The following is a 12,716-nucleotide window of genomic DNA, read 5'->3' as shown; positions in this document are numbered from 1 at the left end:
GACATAACTGAAAACAATAAAAAGTTATGGGATCAAGTTAGACAGGATAAAGCCTTCCACACCTGTGCTGCCCTCTTTGGCACCGCAGACGCATGAACAGGAAAGAGCAAATACAGGGTTTAAAAAAATTGGAGAAAAATATAAAACACATTGATATTTGAAATGGAAAAGAAGGCTACAAGAAGGCAAACATGGTTGATAGATAGTGGCTTAAAAACATTGTGATATACTGTGTACAGACTTTTGCATATCATACATTAGGTCAGGATTATTTATTTTCATCTTTGCAAATTGACGTCAGATTTGACACGGAGCACACAGTGAATACAAAAGCCGGAAACAGAGTGTCTAGGTCTGAGAGGCTTCTAGCTTAGTCATCATGGAAAACATGAGAGGGATCTGAAATACAAGCTAAACTGAGCGGATTAAAAAACAAAAAAAAAGTGTCCATTGCTGCATTCGCTTGTCTTAGAGATTTTAGAAAGCCAAGTAAAAAAATGTCTTTGAGTACATTTTAAATGTGCACTGTAACCGTACAGTTACAGTTCTGTGGTAGCATTCTGCTTGATGACGCCAAAGTCCTCAACCGTCGGGAGGTTACTGCCTAATCATAACTAAAGTTATCTCAGGACACTTTACAGAGTAGGTAAAGACCACACTCTATGACTTATTTATGATTTACATAGACCCAACAATTCCCCCGTAGAGTACGGTGGCAACGAAAACCTTCCCTTTAACAGACAGGAACGTCAGACAGACCCAGCTCTATCGAGGACGGATATCTGTCTCCAGCCTCGCTGTGAGACGACAGTGCTAACCACCACACCGTGTCGCCTCATATGTGTGACAGATTTTTCAAAGTAAAACTCCTTTAATATTATGCTTTAAGTGCTGTTTTTTCATTGTGCTAATTGCACATCAGATTCCTGTTTATACGGCAAATGCTTGCCTTCCTTCCTTTTTTCACAGGAAGTGAGTAAGTGATAGCGTAGCAGAAGGTGATGCTTCGTGTGTAGTCACATTTATTTATCTTTTGAGCAGTAACATTTGACTGACTAAAGGACTATTCTGTATGGAGAGACCACCACCATGTGGTAGAAAGTTCTCTCTACACACTTCACAGCACTGCTCAACTATTGAGAAGGAGAGACATCAGGTCTGTGAATATACAGTAGGGGGGGTATGGAAAGTATTTAGACCCTCTTAAATGTTTCATTCTTTATTTTCCAGCCATTGCTTAAATCATATAGTAATTAGTAGTATGTTTTTCCTCATTGATGCACACACAGCATCCCATTTTGACAGGAAAACAGAATGAATGTATTAAAAAACAAAAAGTGAAATATCACATGGCCATAAAGATTCAAACCCTTTTCTGTGACACTCGTATATTTAACTCAGGTGCTGTCAATTTCCTCTGATCATCCCTGAGATGGCTCTTCACCTTTAATGGAGTCCAGCTGCGTTTGATTCAATTGGTTGGACTTGATTAGGAAAGGCACACACCTGTGGCTATAAGACCTGAAAGCTCACAATGCAACTGCCTGAAGAGCTCTGAGACAGAACTAAATAATAAGCTGTAGTATTTTGACAACCAAATTTTCATTAAAGTTCATTTTAAAATCAAACCAAATAAAAACAAAACAAAAAATAAAATAATAAACACATTTTTTCAAGGTAAAAAAAACCCCGATTTTGACCTGAATGCACGAACGGGTCGGGGAATTTTGTTCTTGCAGCATATGCCGACACGAGGGAGGCAAACTGGTAACAAACTGGAATTCAATTCAATTTTATTTATAGTGCCAAATCACCGTAATCATACAACTCTGAGCTAATCAATCGCTATCATCGGTTTCCGCATGCTTCTGCACATAGCAAAACTATGATACCAAGCTTATACGTCTGCAACCTCCAACAGTACACTAAAATGTGTTTCTGAAAAGTGATAAATAAGCAGAATTACCATTCATGTTTGACCTGAGAGTCATGAACCTTACAAAGGGTAAATACAATAACATCAGTGCCACACAGGCAGGCACATTTATTTTTTTTCACTATGAAAACCTAAATGAAAACAAATGCTGTTCAAATAATCTCATATTTAATCACTGTATTCAGACTGGGAGGTAATACAACCAGTGTAGGTCCACTTTCCCCACACATCAAATTTACCAGGAATCAATAAAGAGTTGGACTAATAATCACAATATCGGCATTGCTGCTACATTTTTAACACTGTTACCACTTATCACTTATTTACTTTGTACTTATTTTATCTTAATCTGCTGCTAAACTGCACGCTGCCTTTTGTTTTATATTGTATAAACCTACGTTTAACCACAATGTCTGTTGCACTCTGTCACATTAGTTATTGTTTGATTTATTTTATGTAAGCTTTACTTTTATTTGATTTATGTTTTTATGCTTATTGTCACTCTGACCCTTTCCCATCTTTGGATTGAAACTGTTGCACAGTCATTTCCCTCGGGATAAATCAAGCTTCTTGAATCTTGAACACAATCTTATCAACTCCCCTCCTAAGCTGAGACCATACGAATAGGTGTGTAACAGCGGCATCATGTGGCTGAACTGGAAACGAAATACCCCTGCACGCTCTGTGACGTCGAACTGTTTGACTCAAAGATCACTAGGGAGCAGTGCAGGCAAAGGCATCAGCAGAGTAACTCTTCTCCTGCTTCCCATTCAACTAGATTCCTCTGTCTGAACCCACTGCATTAATTCAGTATAATTATTATTATTAGGCTTTGTGTGTTTTATGTCTAAAATACATATATCTGCAAATTCCATTCAATGGTCATGTGTGACATTCATTCATTCATCTTCAACCGCTTGTCCCTGTCAGGGTTGCGGGGGGCTGGAGCCGATCCCAGCTGACATCGGGCGTGAGGCGCCAGTCTATCACAGGGCACATAGAGACAAACAGAGACAACCACTCACACCTACGGGCAATTTTAGAGTCATCAATTAACATGACCATATCTTTGGACTGTGGGATGAATCTGATGTGTGCTCGGCTTTGGACTGCTTTGGACTTGGAGTGTTTGTCCTCCACATCATTTGATTCTTTAAAGTTACATTTACAGTCACTCACCGTCAACACAGTCCAGTGTAATAAACCACTGACTGCTGCATTATGCTCTGAATCTTATGATCTGTTGTTATAGGAGAGAAGGACATTTTGAAGTGTCGTGTCTCTAATGTGCTGCAGTGATACTGGACTGAGGTGACACCAGCTGCTGAGTCAATGTGTCACAGGACTGTCAGGTTCATTTCACTTCCTCATGATGCTTATGTTTCTGTATATTAATAGATCCATCACATCGCTATTTTATGTGCCACTGTTGGTCGCTCATTACCACATCCATCTGGTTCAACGACTGCTCTGTTTTGCCCAAAACCTAATTATCTGTTTGGCAACAGCTTTGGCAGTTTTTCCTGAAAGAGAAGGTGCGTTCATGCAAATACGCTTCTGAATGGGGAAGTCTAAGAAAGTGTGTTTATAGGGGCCAGAATATGTGGGTAAAGCCCGACGGAGGAGTCCCAGACGAGAAAAGAACACCAGCTCAGGATGAGTTTCTGACGCCTCACATACTTTTTTCCTGCTTGTCATCAAAACTGAAGCCTGAAAGTCTTAGTAACTCTCAAACAGCTTAAACATTGTTTTGACAACAGTGACTCCCCCACACATTCCAGCAGTAGCTGCTGGACCTGAACTACAGTAGATAAGTTTTTCATTAATCCATCACCAAGGACATTTTTCTACAACATGACTGCATTCAGTGCTCGCTCCTGGACATTACACTTTCGGTCTGGCTACTCATAAACTGGGCACATCACCAGCAGTAACCCCCCACCCCCACCCCACCCCACAAAGACAGGCAGACAAACAAACAGACAGACAGACAGTCAGTCCCAGAGATGCAAGCAACCACAAAAGTAACAGTAACTATAATAATACCTATAGTAAATTGACAATGACTTACGTGTTATGGCAGTTAATACAGCAGAGTGATATAAATAGTAGATACAACTACAGCTAAGGTGATATACTATTGTGATGACATGGTGGTAAGTCTGATAAGATATGAGTAGTAGTAATAACAGCTGTGACACAATGAGGAATACGGCGGATAACATTTTCTAATTTATGAAACATGTATGAATTATAGTAATAATAGCAGCAGGAAGTGTCACGCAGGACCACGGCAGCAGGCAACACCACGATCAGCAGACTGAAAAATGCTACTGTATTGAGAAAGAAATCAATTTTCCACCAAGTCCTGTAGTCAGGACAGTCATATGTACAGCAGAGAGAGAGAGAGAGAGAGAGAGAGAGAGAGAGAGAGAGAGAGAGAGAGAGAGAGAGAGAGAGAGAGAGAGAGAGAGAGAGAGAGAGAGAGAGAGAGAGAGAGAGAGAGAGAGAGAGAGAGAGAGAGAGAGAGAGAGAGAGAGAGAGAGAGAGAGAGAGAGAGAGAGCGAGCTTTGACACTAATACACATGAAAGTGTATTTTAACAGATAACAAGACAGATAATAAGACAAACTCATTAGTCAGCCTGACAATGCTGATATTTACACTGCACAGAAGGCGACTTTGTCAAGCTCGATCGCTCTTTGAACACTGTTCCCGGTCCGATTTCTGCGAGCAGTTCTGAATGACTGCGTGTAAAGCTTTTGTCAGTGTTTCTGGAGATGGAAAGCACTTCTTTAATGCTGCGATGACGAAGAAGTCAGGCGTTACCACTTTAACTCTGTACACTGCTCTGTTTGTAAAACTAATCTGTATCAGTGTTCATTACAGGGATGATCCTTTTTGTTTCTTTAGCTCTCATTTGCCAGTGCGCTGTCCAACCCAAACACATATGGAGTTTGGAAAGACATAAATGATTGTACTATGAATAGACCGTGTGTGTGTGTGTGGGGAGGCTGTGTCTACTTTCTTTCGGAAATTTTCCCAGTGCGGTTTCGACTCTGTCATTTTTCCCCCGCGCTCTTTTTTCCAAAATGTAACTTTTGCAGAGGCCTGTTACGTTGTAAGACTCGCTCAGAAACCTTATTTAGATGAGACAGGGTGACTGTGGCTCAGAGGAATAGTGGGTTGTCCTCCATTCGAGAGATCCAGGCAGTTCGATCCCCTCCTCCCTCGGTCCACATGTCGAAGTGTCCTTGGGCAAGACACTGAACCCCGAATTGCTCCCCGTGCTGCGCATGGGTGTGTGAACGTGGTGTGAATGGTTACATTAGATTAGATGGTATGTAGATGTCCACTGCCATCAGTGTGAATGTCTGTGTGAATGGGTGAATGTGACAAACACTGTGAAAGCGCCTTGAGTAGTCAGAAGACTAGAAAGGCGCTATATAAGTACAAGTCCAGTCCATGAACCCAGACTAAACTAAATACCAAAGGCTTCTTTAGTAGCAGTAGATTTAAAAAGGCAGCCGTGCTTTATCAGTGACAAAGCTTCAGTCGTCGCTTCCTCATTGAATTTGAGACTCTTCCAACATCAGCTCATAATTAGGTTCTTATTAAAGCTCATCGGCTCATCTGTATTCGGACCCTGGCGTAAAAGCTACACAATAAGTGGCAGTGTGTTTTATAGGATGTAATGATGATGGGAATAAACAAAATAACGATGTGTTGATGTTATGGTGGCAGCAGGTGCAGGAACTGTCAGCTCGGCTGTGTGTACTCTTAGTAAACACACGCTGCACTATTCATCCTTTTAATGCATGGTCATGGTTAGGCAACTGAAACGCTTGGTTAAACCCTAAACTGCAGGGCACAAGTGCATTTAAGTGTGTCTAACTACACCTTTGATAGTTAGATGGCATGTATTCTGGGTGCAAAGTATCATGCAAGGGTCAAAAGGGGTTGTATTTAGTCTCTTCATTAGTTATGGGTGTGTCTTGGGTGTAACATAAATTAAATCAATCAGTTCAGAGTGTCACATCCCATTCCCTTTAAAAGCATGTAGCTGGTGAAATGGTATTTATATGGCAGATTCTGGTAATTGGAGAAGCGAGCAGTTTGTGGGCGAAGTGGCGAATCGCCCTCTGTCTCCGTGAGCGCAGTCATGTTACTGCAGCAAATATCGTGGGACATTTATGCAGCAAAACAAAAACTGTAGTTATAAACTTGACAGAGGAAACAGAGCTAAACTTTCAGCTTGTGAAATAAACCATCCACTATTAATGAACTGAGGGTCTGTGGATATAACTGCAGTCCATGACTCACTAATCTTACTATCTGAGTAATGCACCCTTTGTGTAGCAGAAAAAAAAAAGCGCTTTTGAGTTTAAAACCGGGTTTTGCATGTCAACTGAGCAATCGCTTCCTGCTTCCTGAAGATAGCAATGCTCCAACAATGCACCTGAACACACCTATGGGCACACAGATGGGTGCAAGTACTTACACAACATGGATGCAGGGCGTAAAAATTAATGGTAAATGGACTTATACTTATATAGCGCCTTTCTAGTCTTCGGAGTACTCAAGGCGCTTTCACACTACTTATCACATTCACCAATTCACACTGATGGCAGTGGACATCCACATACCATCTAATCTAACCATTCACACCACATTTACATACCCATGCACAGCAGGGGGAGCAATTCGGGGGTTCAGTGTCTTGCTCAAGGACACTTCGACATGCGGACCGGGGGAGGTGGGGATAGAACCTCTGATCTCTCAAAGGGATGACCCATTCTAACACTGAGCCACAGTCGCCCCAAAATCCAAAATGACAACTGCATCGGTCTGAAACTTGCAACGCGCAGGGTGGAAAATAGAGGCCGTCAGTGACGTCAGTTAGTTGGTAGGTGAAGAGTGAGTCTGTCTTGTTAGCTCAGCCTGCTCCGTCTGTTGGACCGACCTCTACTTGGTGTTGGAATATGCATCATTTACTGCGGTACACCTAAGGACACATTACTTCTTGCATCCAGTACTGATCGCCGATGCCAGTGCGATTATCCCTCTGGAGCGAAACACGGCTTGATCTGAGTAAGATCTCTGTGCGGTTCTTGGCAAAATCATCTCTCGGATTCCTCAGCGCGGAGTCTCCCAGTCTCTTTGCTGAACTCGAACTGAAGGGCTTTCAGAAATTCAGATTCACCCAGACCACAATAACCCAAGCAGGGCTGCGCTCTGGTCGAGGCAGTGAAAGAACCATATTGTCTGCGTCCTTTGACAGTACGTTCAGAACAAATGAATCAGCGAAATTGTACTAAAGGTTTTATTGAATATCACTGTATTAGAGTTTGGTTGGGAGAATACAGTGTGGTCTTTGTATTGTTAGATTTATGGAAACAGGCTAGAATACAGTGTGGTCTTTGTATTGTTAGATTTATGGAAACAGGCTCAATTAACTTTGGCCCTTCAAGCCTCTTGCTTGTGATCCAACTTCCTGTGTGAATGTGGACATTTATGTGTGTGTATACATTAAGACCTTTAAAGCTGCATGTATCCTACGTTTTACAGAGTTGCCAGGGAGCATGACTGAGAGAAGATTTATCCTCCTGCACAGGCAAACAAACTCCAGCTGATTTATCACCACATAAAACTGACTGAAAGAGGCACTCAGTAGTTTCGCTGTCAGCCTCTAAATGCAAGATTATGAGTTACCGAGAGCTCTGACAAACAAAAGGATTAAGGTAATGAGTGTCACAACGCAATGTGACACATACACTAACATCAAGTTCAATAAGGATACAATGCAAAGGACAGCTGCATGAAATATTGTCCTTGTACTTTTCTCTTTTTAAAGGGGACATATACTTATTTTCAGGTTAATGCTTGTATTTGTGGTTTCAACTAGAACATGTTTAGTATGAGTCTCCCTTAGAAATAGCGGGAGAAGTTCAGCCATCCGTGAGGAACTCCGAGTAGAGCCGCGGCTCCTTTCCGTTGAAAGGAGCCAGTTGAGGTGGTTCGGGCATCTATTAAGCCTCCACCTAGTCCTGGGTCTTCCCCGAGGCCTCCTCCCAGCTGGATGTGCCTGGAACACCTCCCTAGGGTAGTGCCCAGGGGGCAACCTTACTAGATGCCCGAACCACCTCAACTGGCTCCTTTCAACGCAAAGGAGCAGCGGCTCTACTCCGAGTTCCTCACGGACGGCTGAACGTCTCACCCTATCTCTAAGGGAGACTCCAGCCCCCCCCCCCTGAGAAAACCCATTTCGGCCGCTTGTAATGGGTACAAGCAAATGTCAAACTATCATTTTTATATATCAATACAAGTATCTGGTGAAATAAACATGAACCTCCACATACTCTGACAGCGTTATCATAGTGCTGATTGTCTTTACAGTGGTTCCCCACAGAGATACAACTTGTTTGCCCGTTCATCATGCATCATCTGAAGCTGTTCAAGTGAAAGGCTTACCGTAGCACTGAGTCATTTTAATTAGCAGCTATGGTTATAATTATATCTTCCATTGTCTCAACACTTTCTCAAACTCTCTCCCCTCCTTCCTCCTCGCCTCTCTCACCTCTGTTTTCAACTCCAAACTTATTTCTCTGCTCTTTTTTTTTTTTTTACATAAACCTGGCAAGCAAACAGGTCTCATGAGGTTTTCCAGAGGTCTGGCTCACGGAAATGTCAGTTCGGTTCATATTCTGCTTGAAGTGAGGAAATCCATGAATCAGAGAAAGGAGGACTTAGTTGTCCCATTTATAGCCTGGTATTTATTTATCCATGATTTGAGTATAATACCGACTATTCCTGACTATCCTCAAATGAAAGTTTGGCCATAACAAATGTCTTAACCAGATAAGGCATTCTATTATCCCCGGTAAGTTAAAAGTGGTAAGTTTAAATATTTTTAAAGCTTAGATTGCATCACTTGTGCACGTACACATACCGTGTGAACCCCTCCGGTGATGGAAAGCCTGTTGGATTATAGTATCACACGGTGATGTCACTGGGAGGAAGATGCCGGCTTATACAAACTGACCTCATCATTTTGGAAAGATTTCCCAAACACTCTTGTTATTGTTTCATTAAGTGTCAAACTAACAGGTTTCAGGTGTAGACAGGTGTACGTCGTGCAATACAGATCATCAAACTATAAATCCTCCAGTTGTTGCCATGAGACGCAGTAGTGAGACCCAGCTGATTTTGTTTTATACCCCTCATTTATTTGACATGACACTTTGTTGTTGTCTGACGTGCCCAGACTTTGGACAGGCCTTCTTCTCTGCTATTTGGAGACTGCAGACAGTGATCTCATCTTACAGCTGGATCGGCATGATCTAGCTTGGGTGAGGTCCCGTAACTCTGTGTGTCTTAGGTTTAGACAGATGTCCTGCTATCTCCACAGTCCATGGGATAAGGGAGCCGTGTGTACCAATTTGGGGATTAAAAGGGTTTCCATGTGGGAGTGACTGACTTAAAGAAATGTTCTCCGGATAATCCCGTCCAGTGAGGAAGATGAATGGGGAAACGCCAGACAAGGTGGTAACATAATCAACAACAGGCACTTAACACTTAATGACACAAGCAGCCGGAAAGACTTTAAGTGGCTCCTCGCTGTTTTACTGTAGTTCAAGTAAAGATAGAAAACAGAGAAAGTGTTTCTCAAATGGGGATACCCTACTGCAGGAAGGGGATACATGAGGCTCATGCACATGCATTTCTTAAATAATTATAGGCAAGGCAAGGCAACTTTATTTGTATAGCACTTTTCATACAGAAGGCAGACTCAAAGTGCTTCACAGCACAACATGTCATGAATTAAAAAGCATTACAGAAAGACAAAGAGAATAAAAACACAGACAATAATAAAAACAGTGCGGACGTTAGAAGTGCAAAGATTTAGCAGCACGCTAAGGTGAACATAAATGTTTTCAGTCTAGTTTTAAAAGTGGTCAGAGCGGGTGAAAGTCTCACATCTTCAGGAAGTTTATTGCAGCTGTTTGTTGCATAATGACTGAAAGATGCTTTCCCTTGATTTGAGTTTTATTCTATAAGTTCAATAACAAAATGTACATTTATGTTCAATAAACCACCTTTTATATTCAATATTCCTGTTTTCAGTGCAACCATTAATTGTTGTAAACTGTCAACTGCAGGAACAAAGGCGATCACGTTCACAATTACTTTTGTTCACTTTGAGCTGGAATCAAGTTTTGATATTGAATGATGTGAAAACCAATACAATGGATTTGTGGCAATATGGCAAAAAATACAGAGAATGGTTGAGATCCTCAATGAGGCACAATGGCTGTTGAGATACTGTTAATTTCACTGAGCTCTTTATGGCGAACTCATGGTGGCACTAGATGAAAAGTAATCCGGATTCATACTCCTGGGACCATCACATAGTTATTGAGATAATTCACTCTGAATAGTGGTTTGCCAAAAACAGTGGCAGCATTACTATAATGGGTGGATAAGTGTTTTTCTTCTTCTTCTTCTTTGTCTTTTTCTTGCATCACACATCTGGTTCTTGTTTTGGTGGTCTGAAATGGGTCAGAACGCCTGTCGCTGTACATCGAACCGGAAAGTTAAAATGTCAGTGCTGTCATATCTGTTTCACAGTCGGAATCACAATTTGCGTCAGTTTTGAACAAAACAAGTAGTTATTGCTTTCACACCCTCCCAGTGGGAAGCACCGCGGCGCTGACTCTCCTCTCTGCTCTTATAAGGAAGACGTGTTGTTAACGTCGGCATCCTGGAGCAAAGGGGAGGATGGGATGATCTGTGGATATGCAGAGAGCCAACTATGCAGACGCTCACCAGATTAGGTGAAGTCAGGACAGAACATTAAATGGTCAGTTTCGAGAGCTCACTCGCCAAAAAAAAAAAGATGCCTTGAAGATGAGATCACTGCAGGAGTCCCCCCTACATAGCCTCAATCCTTTACGCGTAGGCCCCAAGGGACCACAGGAAAACAAGCTGCTTACATAAGAACACTGCATTTGGGCCAAGACTAAAAGTTTAATGCTCTATACAAGGCTGTGATCGAGCTCTATTGTGCTTTCCTCTCACACAGTTGTTCCTCATTATTGTAAGGACTTGTTTACACATTGCGATTAGAGAGGGCATTGACCAGAGGAATAGATCAGGGCCTGGTTTCCGCGTTACCTCAGTTAAGCCCTGTAACTCTTCTGCTCCACTGCTGTAATGTCAAGGTAATCTCCAGGGCTATAAATGTTTGCCTGGACAGATAAAATAACTTGTTTGAGAGTGTTTTTTTGTTCCCTCATACCTGCCCTGTATCAGTTGGATTAGTTAATAATTACATATGTTTAAGAAGACCGAGAGGTCTCATCGTTTACATAACTGCTTCCAAAGGTCACACGCTCACATGTACGTGCACTTAAATGCAGTCGCTATAACCTTCCGTCCGTCCGACCCATCCCGTCTCGCTCTGGTTTGTCACAGCTCTTTCCAAAGCTCCTGTAGTGACCTTCAGCAGCATTTTGCAACAGTCTAACTCCATGTGGGTGAGAGATAAAGGCCGGATTCCCAGTAGCAGCGAGCAGTGAACAACCTTTTTTGGTCATATCACAGCAATCGGAGGCCAAATAAGCCAGCTGCTGGGAAGAACTCTGTAGACTTAGCGCTGAGCTGCATTATTGCTGCTCGACCTAGTGGTGAAATTCCTCAGCATGCACTGACTGTTCTGGAGATTTGGATCAAGGAAATAGTTTAGATCCTGATGATTAAGTTAAGAAAGCAAATAAAACTCTTATAATATCATGCCCTGTAGAGAAAAGCCCCTGTTTTATAAATCCTGTGTCTTGTGTAATGTCCTTGGGGAAATAGATATGACCAAACTTCTGCTGTTCTCTTCTGAACTTCACAGACACAAGGGGGGAGTCAAGTGCTAAAATTTGCAAATGATAAATAACTATGTAAACTTTTAACGACAGAGTTCTATTATTCACAGTAACTGACCATCATCAGTCTCGGAAATGAAAGTCATGATAGAGAAAAGTGCGTTGCCCTGTAGCACTTGTTGGATTCCAGCGGCACATCCTGTCGAGCACTTACAGAATAAAAGGAACAGACTGTGGCACTTCCTGTCTGTTAGTCATTGCTAAAAGTGGCTCCCTCGGGGACGACACTTCCACTGGAGAGGATGTGCTAAAGAATGGAGGAAAGGATGGAAATTTACCACAAAACGTTGATATTAATATTTGACCTAGCTGAGGTAGTCCCACGCAGGTCACACAAATCACAAAAGTACGATTCCACATCAGGCTAGAACCTAGAACATTAGATAAACTGGGACCTAATTACAGGAGTTAAGGGCATATGTCGGTGTCTGCGTGCTTGTGTGTGTGTGTGTTTGTGTGTGTGCACTTCAGGAGTAATGCAGCTCTCCTGCATGACTGATCCGCAGAGGACTGTGACGGTTTTGTGACGCTCACACACTTTGAGGTTACGGGGAGGTGTTGGTGTGATGACAGACACAGGCTGGCCTCTGTTAACACCTTAGATGGACCTTCATTGGATACAAATGCAGACACAAAAAGACATGATAGGACGACACACACGTACATAAATAAATTCAGTTACTTAGAAGAGTAGCACATTCACTTCTCCTTATACCGTCCAGCTGATTTTTCTCACTGCAAAAAGGAAACAAATCCCCATACGATATGTCCGTGTTCTGTAGTCACTGTTACCATGGCAACCGAGTGTAACCGGATCCTTGTATGAACCTAACCTTTGACCCACAACTG

The sequence above is a fragment of the Echiichthys vipera genome (genome assembly GCF_963691815.1).
Source record: "Echiichthys vipera genome assembly, chromosome: 9".
Taxonomy (NCBI): domain Eukaryota; kingdom Metazoa; phylum Chordata; class Actinopteri; order Perciformes; family Trachinidae; genus Echiichthys; species Echiichthys vipera.
This window is presented reverse-complemented; position numbering follows the sequence as displayed.